Genomic DNA, 13082 nt, shown 5'->3' with positions numbered 1-13082 from the left:
CCAATGGCGGGAATTTGTATTAGTAAGATTGAGAAAATATAGACCGCACATCCTTTTCACAAAGGGGACCACTCCCGCACACTTCGCGATCACCATTCACATGGCTCGTGGAGGTAGGGACATTTGCTGTCGCACCAATTTAAGCTGCACCCGCACTTCACCTTTCCTTTTCAGTTTATAATATTTTTTCAACGTAAATGTCACCTTTTACCCACCGGCTTTTCTAAACCATGCAACCTTTACTTTCCAAGGCTAAACCCACACTGTACGGGTTTACAAAAATATCCATCCATTTCATGGTGGCAGTGTGATATCCACGATGCCACCGTGGAACTTTATATTGTCCATGGTGGCACCGTCAATTTTATTTTATTTTTTAAATATATAAATTGTCAAGATGACATTGTGGGACTCTGTCTTGTCATGGTGCCACTGTGTAATTGTCATTATTTTGCCAAAATTTCTCATAGTGGCACCGTGATATCCATGGTGCCACCGTAAATATTATTTTTTCTTGAATCATATTCATTATAGGTAAAAATGGACTAACCAGATGTATGAAACACATGAGTTGAACAACCGCCGACACTAAAAATACACTTACAATATATTCAGATAACACCTCCTAAGATTCTCGTTGAAGATTTTGGAGCAATAAGGGCAGCGTAAAGTAAAATAATTTAATGAACTAAAGAATAAGTAAAGTTAATAGAACTAAAGAATAAGTAGGGCGTTAAAAATTTCAAGTATACAACTAGACCTTAGATGGATATGAATTAATAAAATTTTAGTGGATGATATATTGTATTAGATCTATGAACTTTCAAATAAGCAAGGAGGGTGACCTTTAAATAGGAGATCCAATGTATATCAAAACAATTGAATAATACTCGTAAATGTAGGAGATGCCAAAGAAAAGGTAAATAATCCCATGTTGCATTTGGGTTCAATGACATGAAATTAACCAAGCTTCACATGAAAATGACCGATCCTAATACGAAATTGACCAAGCTTCACATGAAAATGACCGAGCTTCACATGAAATTCACCGAGCTTTACATGAAAATGACCAGGCTTCACATGAAATTGACTGAGCCTAACATGAAATTCACCGAGTTTCACATGAAATTCATCGAGCCTAACATTAAATTGACCGAGCTTTACATGAAAATGACCGAGCTTAACATGAAATTGACCGATCCTCACATGAAAATGACTAAGCTTCGCGTAAAATTCACCGAGCTTCACATGAAATTAACCGAGCCTATATATGAAATTGACCGAGCTTGACATAAAATTAACCGAGCCTAACATGAAATTGACCGAGCTTGACATAAAATTAACCGACCCTAACATGAAATTGACCAAGCTTAACATGAAATTAACGAAGTTTACATGAAATTGACCGAGCCTAACATAAAATTGATCGAGCTTCACATGAAAATGATCGAGTTTCACATGAAATTCATTGAGCTTCACATGAAATTGACCAAGCTTCACATGAAATTGACCAAGCTTTATATAAAATTGACCGAGCCTACTATGAAATTGACCGAGCAATACATGAAATTGAACGAGCTTCACATGAAATTGATCGAGCTTTACATGAAATTAACTGAGCACTACATGAAATTGAACGAGTACTTGGTCAATTGTCATCGACTTCTCGATGTATTTCAACAAGTTCTAAGTAAATTTTCGTGAGTTATTCATCAATTTCAAGTGAGTACTCTCATTGAATTACTAGCTGAATTTGCACATGTAGTCGGTAAATTGTTCATTGCAAAAATAAAAATAAAAATTCATGAGACTTTTCTCACTGTAAACTTGACCTTTAATCCACTAGCTTTTTTAAACATCCTGTAACATCTTGGATTTCCAAAAATCCTTGAATTTTTTTATTAATTAACTTATAATATCACTTAATGACTATTAGCTCTTAATGTTAGTTTATACAAGGGTGGTACCAGTAAAGAACCGCACCAGTCCGATTAATCAACCGTAGGAAGCCAATGAATCCGCCCGATCACTTAAACATCAGGTGTAGCCCCATGATTTACTCACATAGGACCCAAATCTGACCGACCCATCACTAATTAATCAAGACAATCATGACTAAATTAAAGATCTAACCGGGGCCGAGTCAGATAAGGCCCAGATCTTGAATAATAGACCAAATCAACCCATTTACTCTGTTAGTATAAAACCAACAGTTTAGAGTAATCATGATCAAATCTCCACTTTCACTAATTATAAATATGTCACACTATGAACATAGTTAATCCAAACCCTAATCATTGCCCATGAGAAATCTCAACACTTAATTCATTCTAAAAATACCCTGATTTCTCTAACAAGCTCTAGACCGCTCATTGGTAGGCCATTAGTTCCAAAACTATAAAATAATATCCGTCTTACTGGGCTTGACGTCCACCGCGGGAGTCGGACCTGGGTACTGTCTAGAACCACTCAATTTGAGCCAAAGGACGAGTGCATGAGAAGTGCAAATATCTTAAGGGAAGAAGTTGAAACTTAAGTGAATTGGGTCGTCCACTCTTATGCAAAGTTGTGGATTTCGGACAGTTGGTTTACGACCAAACTTCACACATAGAGTAAGGATATTTCTTTGCTCATATCCATATAGTCATGGCCCCGATCGACCATCGGTGACCGTTGAACATACTTCTAATCACATCTGTCGATCGGTGCATCCAAATGGTGGGCCGAACATGTCCATATGTAGATCATCATTAGGGCTAACTATTCTACGGTGTATATCAATATGTACACCCTGTAGTGGGCCCTAGAGGTAAGAAAGACCCTCCCATAGAGTTAGTATAGTAAAAACCCAACCACTGAGGCCATTTACACCAAATCTGGCATTATAAAAAGGCTACTTTTGGGTACTCCTCTCCCCATACGAATTTACCCTAAAGAAAGGAAAGATAGAAGAGAAAAAATGGAGAAAGAAGAAAGGAAGAAGGGAGGGAGAGAGAGTGAAGAAGGGAGAAAGTGGGCCATAGTTGAAGGTGGGGCCCAAGAGAAGTCGATCCTTGCAACTCTTTCCTTCTTCCTCAAGAGATCCCACATCTACCACTCTAAATTCGAATTCCAACCGATTGGAGAGGTAAGCACTCATCTTCTTAAGATCCTTTGTGTTGAGTTAGATGTTACATGTAATCCTAACATGAAAAGTTCCTTTAACTCAGAATCTCTACAAATCCACCGCAAGTTTGGCAACCCTAGATCGTTTTCTAAAGCTCTCAATGATTCATAGGTGTGGACAATTGTTCTTATGTGGCCTGGCACCAATTTTAATATGAATCTAATTATTTTGCTTGTTGGGTGATGTATTTAGAATATCTAGAAAAACCTAGACAAGCCATTACACTTTAGATCCTCCCCCAAATCAATATGGAATGATGATGGAATGTTTGATGTTTCTCAACATGATTGGGTATGAAATTGATGATTGCTTGTATAATCCTTGCTCAATTCTTGTATGATGATTCCCCATAACATGTTTGATGTACTAACCCTTGTGTATATTTTTGGTATTAGGAAATATATGAAATGCTTGGTTTCCTCACTAACCCACACATCACATATGCACCTTTATTTCACAAAATGTTAGCATTTGCGTCGTAGAAAAATCTGAATTTTATGTTGGGAAATATGAATGCATGATATTGCTTATGTTAGTTGATAACCCTGATTGTTGAAGTGTTATGGATTACCATCAAAACCCTTGGGTTGGTCAGGAATCTGAGGAGAGAGACGGTGGTCCCGTTGGTAGGACTACCCTGAGGCTAAACCCGTGAATTTGGGCGGGTGCGTATGGGCGACAGTAGTTAGACTACATGAGTCGCTTGTACCCGATGTCGTCCGTCACGTACTCGCCTGAACTTGTGCGGTATAGTATACTTACTGACCAACCATGTTTGTTAATCATGTCTACTCACACATGAATGGAACCTGGGACACCCTTCGCCCACTGAAGTCAGTTGATAACCGTTGGAAACTGATCCACTGTTTCGACCCTCCGTAGAACCCTATTCTCGGTTCCTAGCACCCATTCGCCAAGTTCCGATCCTAGGATACTACGAGGAGGACATCAGTTTAATTCGTAATAAGCATAACCAAAGACATAACCCACAAACAACAACCAAAAACTCCATCACATTTCCACTATGATAAAAAACTTTAAAAGTACAATGAGCATAAAGGGAAATACAATGATAATAAATAAAAAGCTCCAAGATGATCTGCAAAGCGCTCCTGCCTCAGCGCTGCTGCACTCCAACGTCACCTGCACGCAACGGTCGTGCATAAGCTTATGGAAAGCTTAGAGAGTGGTGTAAGTATGTGCGTAAGATAGTATTACAATTATGCAGTATCAGAATAATGCAGAATATGCTGATGAATTCATGAATGTCGTTAGCCGTATCAAGGCTATGCGATGCAAGGCATGAATGATGTCGGCCATAACAAGGCCATGCGGTGCGAAATACAACTCAAGCATCCGAATCCTTATATAAGTCCACATATCAATACAGCTCAACTCTGAAATATTACTGGGGTCTAGTACACTCCAACCAGATTGCCGCCCCATCGCGCGCAATAAGGTGAGTGGAAGATACCTCACTATCCGCCTGCCAATATCGGGCTCGGCTCATCAATAGCGGACCCATTCCTCAAGCTGGTTAGACTCAGCCTAGCTTTGCCCCCTTCTCTAGGGCTGGTAAGGCCGCACCCCCTTCCAACCGACCAAAACACAGTGGGAAGCGCGACCGTATAGTAATCGGCACTCGGCGCTCATGCACTCACTCGGTCTAGACGTTGGAGCAACCTCTTGGTACCATAAGGGTTTAGGGACTTTCACCCAGGGATATCTATAGCACCCCATATAGAACAAGATTTCGATATCTAATCCTGCCAACCACGATATGCCTGTGAAGACTACGACCCTGATGTCGCTAGGGTATACAGTAACCATATCACCCAATGCAAAATGCATGAATCACGCAATCCAGTCATACAGTAGTCATGTGCGTACCGCACGCTCATGTGGGTATCTCCCTCCACCAGGGAGTCCCATAACAATCTGCCCGAAGGCGTATGCTATGATCAGTCATTTCCCATATCAAGCATACATATGATGCATATGATCATGAATCATGAAACTATACTAAACCTGTTAGACGACCTACAAGTATAGGCCTAACAATGGGCCCAGGGACAATTTTAACGCGGCCATTTAACCAACATTATTCTTACAATGTGGACGTCAAACAACATTGCTCCTAAGGACGACCGTCATCAACATCATTACACAAACCATGGTAGAGTCACACATTGTAATGGACTTGCGTACATCCAATTGGGCCTCGACCCATGGACCTCCGGTACATCAAATGGGCCTCATAACATGGGCCTCAGCAATTGGCTACAAATGCATCAAAATGGGCCTCCTCAAATGGGCCTTATAAAATCAAGGTGTGCCTCAACAACAGGTCTTGTATATGTCAAAGTGGGCCTCAACAATAGGCTGCAAATGCATCAAAATATATAATTTTTATATAAATGAATCATCTCAAAAGATCAACTGGATCGCACTCCAAGTACCAGTGGTTACGATGATCTCCACCGTTAAAATCCTATAGGGCCCACCGTTATATATATATATATCGATTCGACCTATTCATAGGTTAACATGGAGATAAATGGAGTGAGAGCAAAAACATTAGCTCGATCGGAACTACTGTGGCCCTTAAGAAGTTTTGAACGGTGAATGTCACTGTCCCCACTATTTTTCAGCGATGGGGATCCACTTGAACCATGGATCCGGCTCATTCTTTAGATCATACCATGAAATGAGCTTTCAAAATAGTTGAACAGTTTGGATGCAACACATGCACCATGGTGGGTCCCATATAAATGGACGACATGGAGAGAACACATGCATCATTGGGGTCCCACCGTCCAGCACTGGACAGTGCGTGGAAAACACAAACGCCGTGGTGGTTTCCACCATCCACAGCCGTGGACGGTGTGAGTGAAACACATGCATCAATGGTGGGTTCCACATGAGGCCCACCATAATGTTTGTTTGCAATCCAACCTGTTGATCAGGTCACACGGTTCCTGAATGCAGAGGGAAAAATAAATTTTATAATGATCCAAAGCTTCTGTGACCCAGAAAAGGGTTTCAATGGGAGACGTTCATCATCACCGTTTCCTGTGATGTGGGCCACCTGAGTGCTGGACGTGGCTGAACTTTGGAGGGGGCCCACTTCAAGAAGTGGCCCACCTAATGAACGGCGTGGATGGTAAACACGCATCTTGGTTTTGAGTATGCGTTAGGTCAATCAAGCGTCAAATATGGGCTTTCACTTGGTCAGCCCACTTGATTGGATTGACTAGATCGCCCTTGCTAGTTTAACACATGAGAGCTGTTCTGGCTTAGCAAATCTCATTCAGTTGTTATATATATATATATATATATATATATATATATATATATATATATATATATATATATATATATATAAAAAAATTCAAGGTTTTTCATATGTGGGGCCCACTCCAAGTGAATCCATTCCAGCCATTGGATTCTACAGCTAATAACAGATCCAACGAGCCCAATATTGAGTATTTTTCAGTATATAGAAATATCAGGGAAGATTTCAACGGTGAAAACCACCATTTGCCATGGTATGGCCCGCCAGAACCTCGGATTGACTCTGTTTTTCGGTTCAATGCCTAAAATGAGGTCGGGAAAGGAATGGACGGCGTGGATTGAACACATACATCAAGGTGGGGCCTATATGAGTGGGCCACCCCATAAGCTTGAAAATAAGCTGGTATTTGTGTCTTCCCTTTTGTCCAGCGTCCAGAGACGCTGGACGGTTTGGCCTTTCACAAGCATTGAGGTGGGCCTTGCTTAAGTGGGCCACCAAATGATGGATGGTGTGGGTACAACACATTTAAAGTGGGCCCCACTTATAAATGGCTTGAAAAGAATACCTTCCTCATGGGGGGTCCATCCTGATGGGCCACATGACCATATTAACACAAGGAAAGAAAATTGAAAAAGAGAGGGAGAGAGATAGAAAGAGAGAGTGGGACACGCGTCATGGAGGGACCCCGACACTATGGGCCCTCCGTTGCAATCAATCATACATCAAGTGGGTCTCATTATATGTGGGCCCATTAATTCAAAAAAAGAAATCCAATGGTGGAGATCCCTTCTCCATAAAAATAAATGGTCTAGATGACCCATATATAAGCTAGGAAGGTAGACATCATGATGGGATCCATGAAGAATGGCCCCATCATGGAATGGTATGAGGATCAAGGTGGGCCATCAGCCACACCTAGGGTCCAAAGTGAGATCCATACCATCAATCGGTAGGCCTCACTTGGCCTATCTTAAAAACATGAAAATCTAAGCCTATGAAGCACCCACAGTTCGATCTTCTTGCTCCCTTGGCTTCCTTTGCTCCTTAGCTTTGATCCCAACGGAGGAGATGAGGTTTGGATGGTTGAGATGGGAGATGAAAGGGTAGGAAGTGGGCCACACAAAATCCTCTCATGGAGGTTGGAAAATGCTTGGACGTGAGGCTCTTGGTTGCTTGGAATGACTTTGAGAAATGAGAGAGAGTTGTAAGTAAAGAGAGGGATGGGTGATGGATGTGGTGGTGATGGATGTGTAAGAAACTTTTTGACTTTTGTGGTAAATGGTGTAAGAGAAGTATGGGTGTGTAAGAACCTTTTTGACTTTGGGGGTTGCTTGGGGAAGGGTGAGAGGTGATGTGTACTTGACATGATGGGATTGATTGATTGATTGATTGAGGTGACATCTCGTAGAGATTCTCTCGGGATTCGCACACGCGGCGTTTCTTTACACCGAGCGCTGGCCCGCATCTCCTGGCCAGAGTATCGGATCGGCGCACGAGACGCGACATCAAAACCGTGGTGATGGCGCGGTCGCCAGGGTACAAGTCTCAGGTTGAGTCAAGCCGACTTAGATCTATGGGCTACAACTTAGGGTTGCGTGCAAATGCCGATTACAGGTCGAGGGTTGTCGAAATTCGACCGAGAGGACCGCGGAAGCCTATAGAATGGTACGAAATAGGATATGGGTCTTACAACTCTCCCCACTTAATAAAAATTTCATCCTTGAAATTTTCACAAACATCGCAACTAGACATAACTCATAAAGAAGAGGAAACATAGCATCATCATATAAAATCAGAGACAGCATACAAGATACAATATATAATCAATCATCAAAGAGATGGGGATAGCGCTCTCAAATCTCGATCTCGCGCTCCCAAGATGCCTCATCAACAAAATGGTGACCCCACTAAACCTTCACCAAGGGAATAACCTTGGTCCAGAGGACCTGCTCCTTCCGATCAAGGATACAAACTGGCTGTTCAATGTAAGAAGCGTCCTCACGAACCTCCAACGGCTGCCAATCAATAACAGGAACTATGTCTAACCCAAACTTTCTCAGCATTAAGACATGAAAAACGTTGTGGACTACAGACAACTGAGATGGCAAGGTAAGCCGATAGGCCATGACACCAACGCGCCCGGTGATCTCGAAAGGTCCTATGAATCTCGGGGCAAGCTTCCCCTTCGCTCCAAATCGCACTACGCCCTTCATGGGTGATACCTTGAGATACACATATTCCCCTACATCAAACTCCAAGGGACGACGCCGGCGATCAGCAAAACTCTTCTGCCGGCTTTGAACTGTGCGCATCCTCTGTCTGATGATATCGATAGCCTCTGACGTCTATTGCACAAGCTCGGGACCTAGGAGACGCCGTTATCCGACCTCGGTCCAACAACTTGGAGATCTACATGGTCTGCCATATAATACCTCAAAAGGAGTCATGCTAATGGTCGCTTGATAACTGTTGTTATATGCGAACTCAGCCAATCGTAGATGCTCATCCTAACTACCCGGGAAATCAATCGCGCAGACCTCAAGGATCTGGTTGACCCTCTCAGTCTAGCCATTGGTCTATGGATGATACGCGGTGTTGAGCTGAAAATCAGTGCCCATCGCTCTCTAGAAGCTCACCCAAAACTAAGACATGAACCTCTAGTCTTGGTCAAAAACGATTGAGAATGGAATGCCATGCAGTCTCATAATATCCTCAATGAATAATCTCGCAAGCCGGTCCAAAGGCCAGGTCGCACGAATTGTAATAAAATGTGCCGACTTCGTCAGACGATCCACAACAACCCAGATGACGTCATGACCGCACTGAGTTCCTGGCAAGCCCATAATGAAATCTGTCAATACGTGCTCCCACTTCCACATCGGGACACTCAACGGCTGTAATAGACCAGGGGGCCTCTGATGATCGGCCTTGACATGCTAGCACGTGTCACACTCAACCACAAAACTGGCGATCTGGCGCTTCATTCCCGCCCAAAAATACTGTCGCCTCATGTCACGGTACATCTTCGTCGAGCCAGGATGGATAAAAAATCGCGATTGATGTGCCTCAGTCATAAGATCTTTGCGTAACTCGGGAATATCTGGGACACATAATCGACATCTGAAGCGAAGTCCACCGTCAGAACCAATCTGCTAATCTGCCTAACTCTCAGATGCTGCCTCTGCTCGATAATCCTGTAACGACTCGTCTGCCTGCTGAGCCTCAATCACCCTTACAACAAGAGAGGGTTGAATCGACAGGCTCGATAACTGCACAATAGAAGACTACAAGCCAAACTCAAAGTCGTACTCTACTATATCCTCGAGCATCCTCCACTCCTGAATCATAATATGCGCCATCAGGCCTCGTGGCTGATGGCTGAGGGCATTCGCCACCATGTTCACCTTACCTGGGTGGTACTGGAGATTGAAATCATAGTCCTTTCAGGAGCTCCATCCAGCGTCTCTGCCTTATGTTTAACTCAGACTGCGAGAAGAGGTACTTTAAGCTCTTGTGGTCAGAAAAGAGCTCAAACCTAACCCCGTAGAGATAGTGTCTCCACACCTTCAGTGCGAAGACAACTGCAGCTAACTCTAAATCATGTGTGGCGTAGTTCAACTCATGGACTTTAAGTTGACGAGACGGGAAGGCCACTGGTCTCCCGTGCTACATCAGAACAGCACCCAAACCAATATGCGAGGCATCGATGAATATAATAAATCCATCACTCCCAGAGGGAAGAGTGAGGACAGGAGCGGACGTGAGGCGGTCCTTCAACTCCATAAATGCTCACTCGCAGGCGTCGCTCCAAATAAACTCCGCGCCCTTTCGAGTCAACCTGGTCAGTGGGGCTGCAATACGAGAGAAGCCCTCAATAAAACGCCTGTAGTAGCCAGCCAAACCAAGGAAACTGTGGATCTCGGACGCGTTCGTGGGCTGGCCCCACTGACGCACTACCTCAACCTTCGAGGGGTCCACTGCGACACCCTCCCTCGTCACCACGTGAACGAGGAACTTCACCTCCTCCTGTCAAAACGTACACTTCTCCAGCTTTGCATACAGGTAGTGTGCGCGGAGGGTCTGCAACGTAGCCTCCAAATGCTACTCGTGCTCCTCACGGGTTCTCGAATAGATCAGAATGTCATCAATGAAGACTACAACAAACTGATCGAGATAAGGGCGGAAGACCTCGTTCATCAACTGCATGAACACTACGGGCGCATTAGTCAGTTCGAATGACATGACCTGAAACTCGAAATGACTATAACGCATCCTGAATGCTGTCTTCGGAATGTCCTCTTCTCGGACCGAATCGATGATAACCTAACGCAGTCAATCTTCGAAAAGAACTGTGCACCCTTCAGCTAATCAAATAAATCATCAATCCTCGAGAATGGATACTTGTTCTTAATCGTGTCTTTGTTGAGCTTGCGGTAATCCACACAGAGCCTCAATAAGCCATCCTTTTTCTTCACGAAGAGTACTAGTGCTCCCCACGGTGAACTGCTCAGACGGATAAAGCCTAACTTGCGCAACTCGTCCAACTGCTTCTGCAGTTCTCGCAACTCTAACGGTGTCATACGATACGGGGCCTTCAAAATAAGCGTGGTACCGGGCACAAGATCAATCTAAAACTCATTGTGTCTGCGATGCGGTAATCCCAGAATCTCTTGGAACACATCGAGAAAATCGCAAACCACAAGCAGTTGTTCGATGCTCACTGCTATGGGCTTCTCTATGGCTTACAACATCAAACAAGACAAAGGTTCTCATCTGGGCTTGGCAATGAACTGGAATTACGGCAAGCCGGGTATACAGAACGTGACTGTCCTCGCGGAGCAATCCAATATGGCGTGGTACTAGGCAAGCCAATCCATGCCCAAGATGACATCGACATCGGCGGCACGTACAAGTCGGCGGGCAGGAAAATCTCTCCTACTAATACGGGGCAAGACGAACAAATCGGCCCAACATCTGTAGTCTTCCTCAAGGGCGTCGATACGTCAACCCCTCTCTAGCAGACTCTGTCAATCCAATCGAACGACAGAATCCCTCGGATATAAACGAGTGCGATGCACCGAATTAAACAAAACTCGAGCAATACATGCAGAGATTGAAAGTATACCCTCAACAACTCCTCTAGATGATCGAGGATCTGCTGGCCGCATAGAATCTAGCTGACGCGCCTGTGCCACACCAGGAGCATCCTGACCGTTAATGGTCAGTTTCCGGGGCCAAGGATCGTAGCCAGGGAAGGTGATCGGGTCGTTGTTGAGGTGGCCTCGGTGGTGGGGGGCTGCTGTCGCTGCTGGTGTTGCTCTGTTGTGGTGGAGGCTGGTGTGGACCTCTCTGCTGCTGCTCGGGGGCGAGGACACTCTTACATATGGTGCCCGTCGCACCGCACCTAAAACAAGACGGTGAACGCCTCGAGATGGTGCCGGAGGTGCTCTGGGCGCTCGAAAGGCGGGCGACATGTACACTCTGCTATGGTCGACTCGCTGGGAATCACTGGAAGGAACCTGCCTCTTCCGGTCTCTCCTCCGATCGCGATCGCACTGCGAACTGGCCCACTCAGCCTCAAAAATCTGGGCCTTCCGTACCACTCTCTCGAAAGTCGGGAGTTCATGCCTAATAACACAGCCTCAAAAACTGTAGCGCAAGCGGTCCTCAAATCGGCGGGCTCTCCGTTCCTCATCATCCATCAAGTACGGTGCAAATCTAGAAAGTGCTACAAAACGAGCTGCGTACTGAGCCACTGTCAATCACCCTACACTAAGGCCTCGAACTCCAATGCTCGCTGTTGTCGGATGTGATCAGGAAAATACTGTTGGTCAAACCGATCTACAAAATCCTCTCAAGTCCATACAAAATCAGCGCTTGCTGCTTGGGAGACTGATGTCCAATAGTGCTCTGCCTCACCATGGAGAAGAAATACGGTTAATCGGACTCGCCACTCAGTCGTACATCCTATCATATTGAATATCTTCTCCACATCAGCGCCCCATCTCTCAGCTACCGTCGGGTCTGGCTCACCCTGGAAATGCGGGAGATCGAGCCGTTAAAACTCTTGAAGGAGAGCACTCGCGCGCTCCTGCTTGGCCTGGGCCGGTGAAACAACAGGGTGTCTGCTTTGCCCCTGAAGTGTGGCCGTCACAGCCTGCAACATCTACTGTAACTAGGAGGCACTCACAGATAGAGTCGGATCCGCACCGGTCTCTGGTGGAGGAGCTGTATCCATAGGATGGGTAGTAGGAATCTCTGGTGGTGGAGCGGGGATCATAGGTGGTAGTGTGGGAGTCGCAGGTGGTGGAGTGGGAGTCTCAGGTGGTAGTGCAGGAGTCGATTCCTCCTCTAATAGTACTTCTTCTACTAAAGACGATTCAACTTCAGGTGATTCAAAAGACGAAGGAGCGCCGGACGTAGGAGAGGCAGAACAAGTAAAGGTCGATATTGGCTAAGAAAATAAAGGAGAGGAATATATTGGCGATGAGCATCATGATGTCACGCCCCAAACTCAGAAACCGGGCTCACAAAATTCCCGATCGCCGAATCCGGCGCCGACAGCCTCCGTAGAACCCCATTCTCGGCTCCCAGCGCCCATTCGCCAAGTTCCGATCCTGG

Source organism: Magnolia sinica, chromosome 8 (assembly GCF_029962835.1).
Source record: "Magnolia sinica isolate HGM2019 chromosome 8, MsV1, whole genome shotgun sequence".
In the NCBI taxonomy this organism is placed as follows: domain Eukaryota; kingdom Viridiplantae; phylum Streptophyta; class Magnoliopsida; order Magnoliales; family Magnoliaceae; genus Magnolia; species Magnolia sinica.
Note: the sequence above shows the minus strand (reverse complement) of the source record.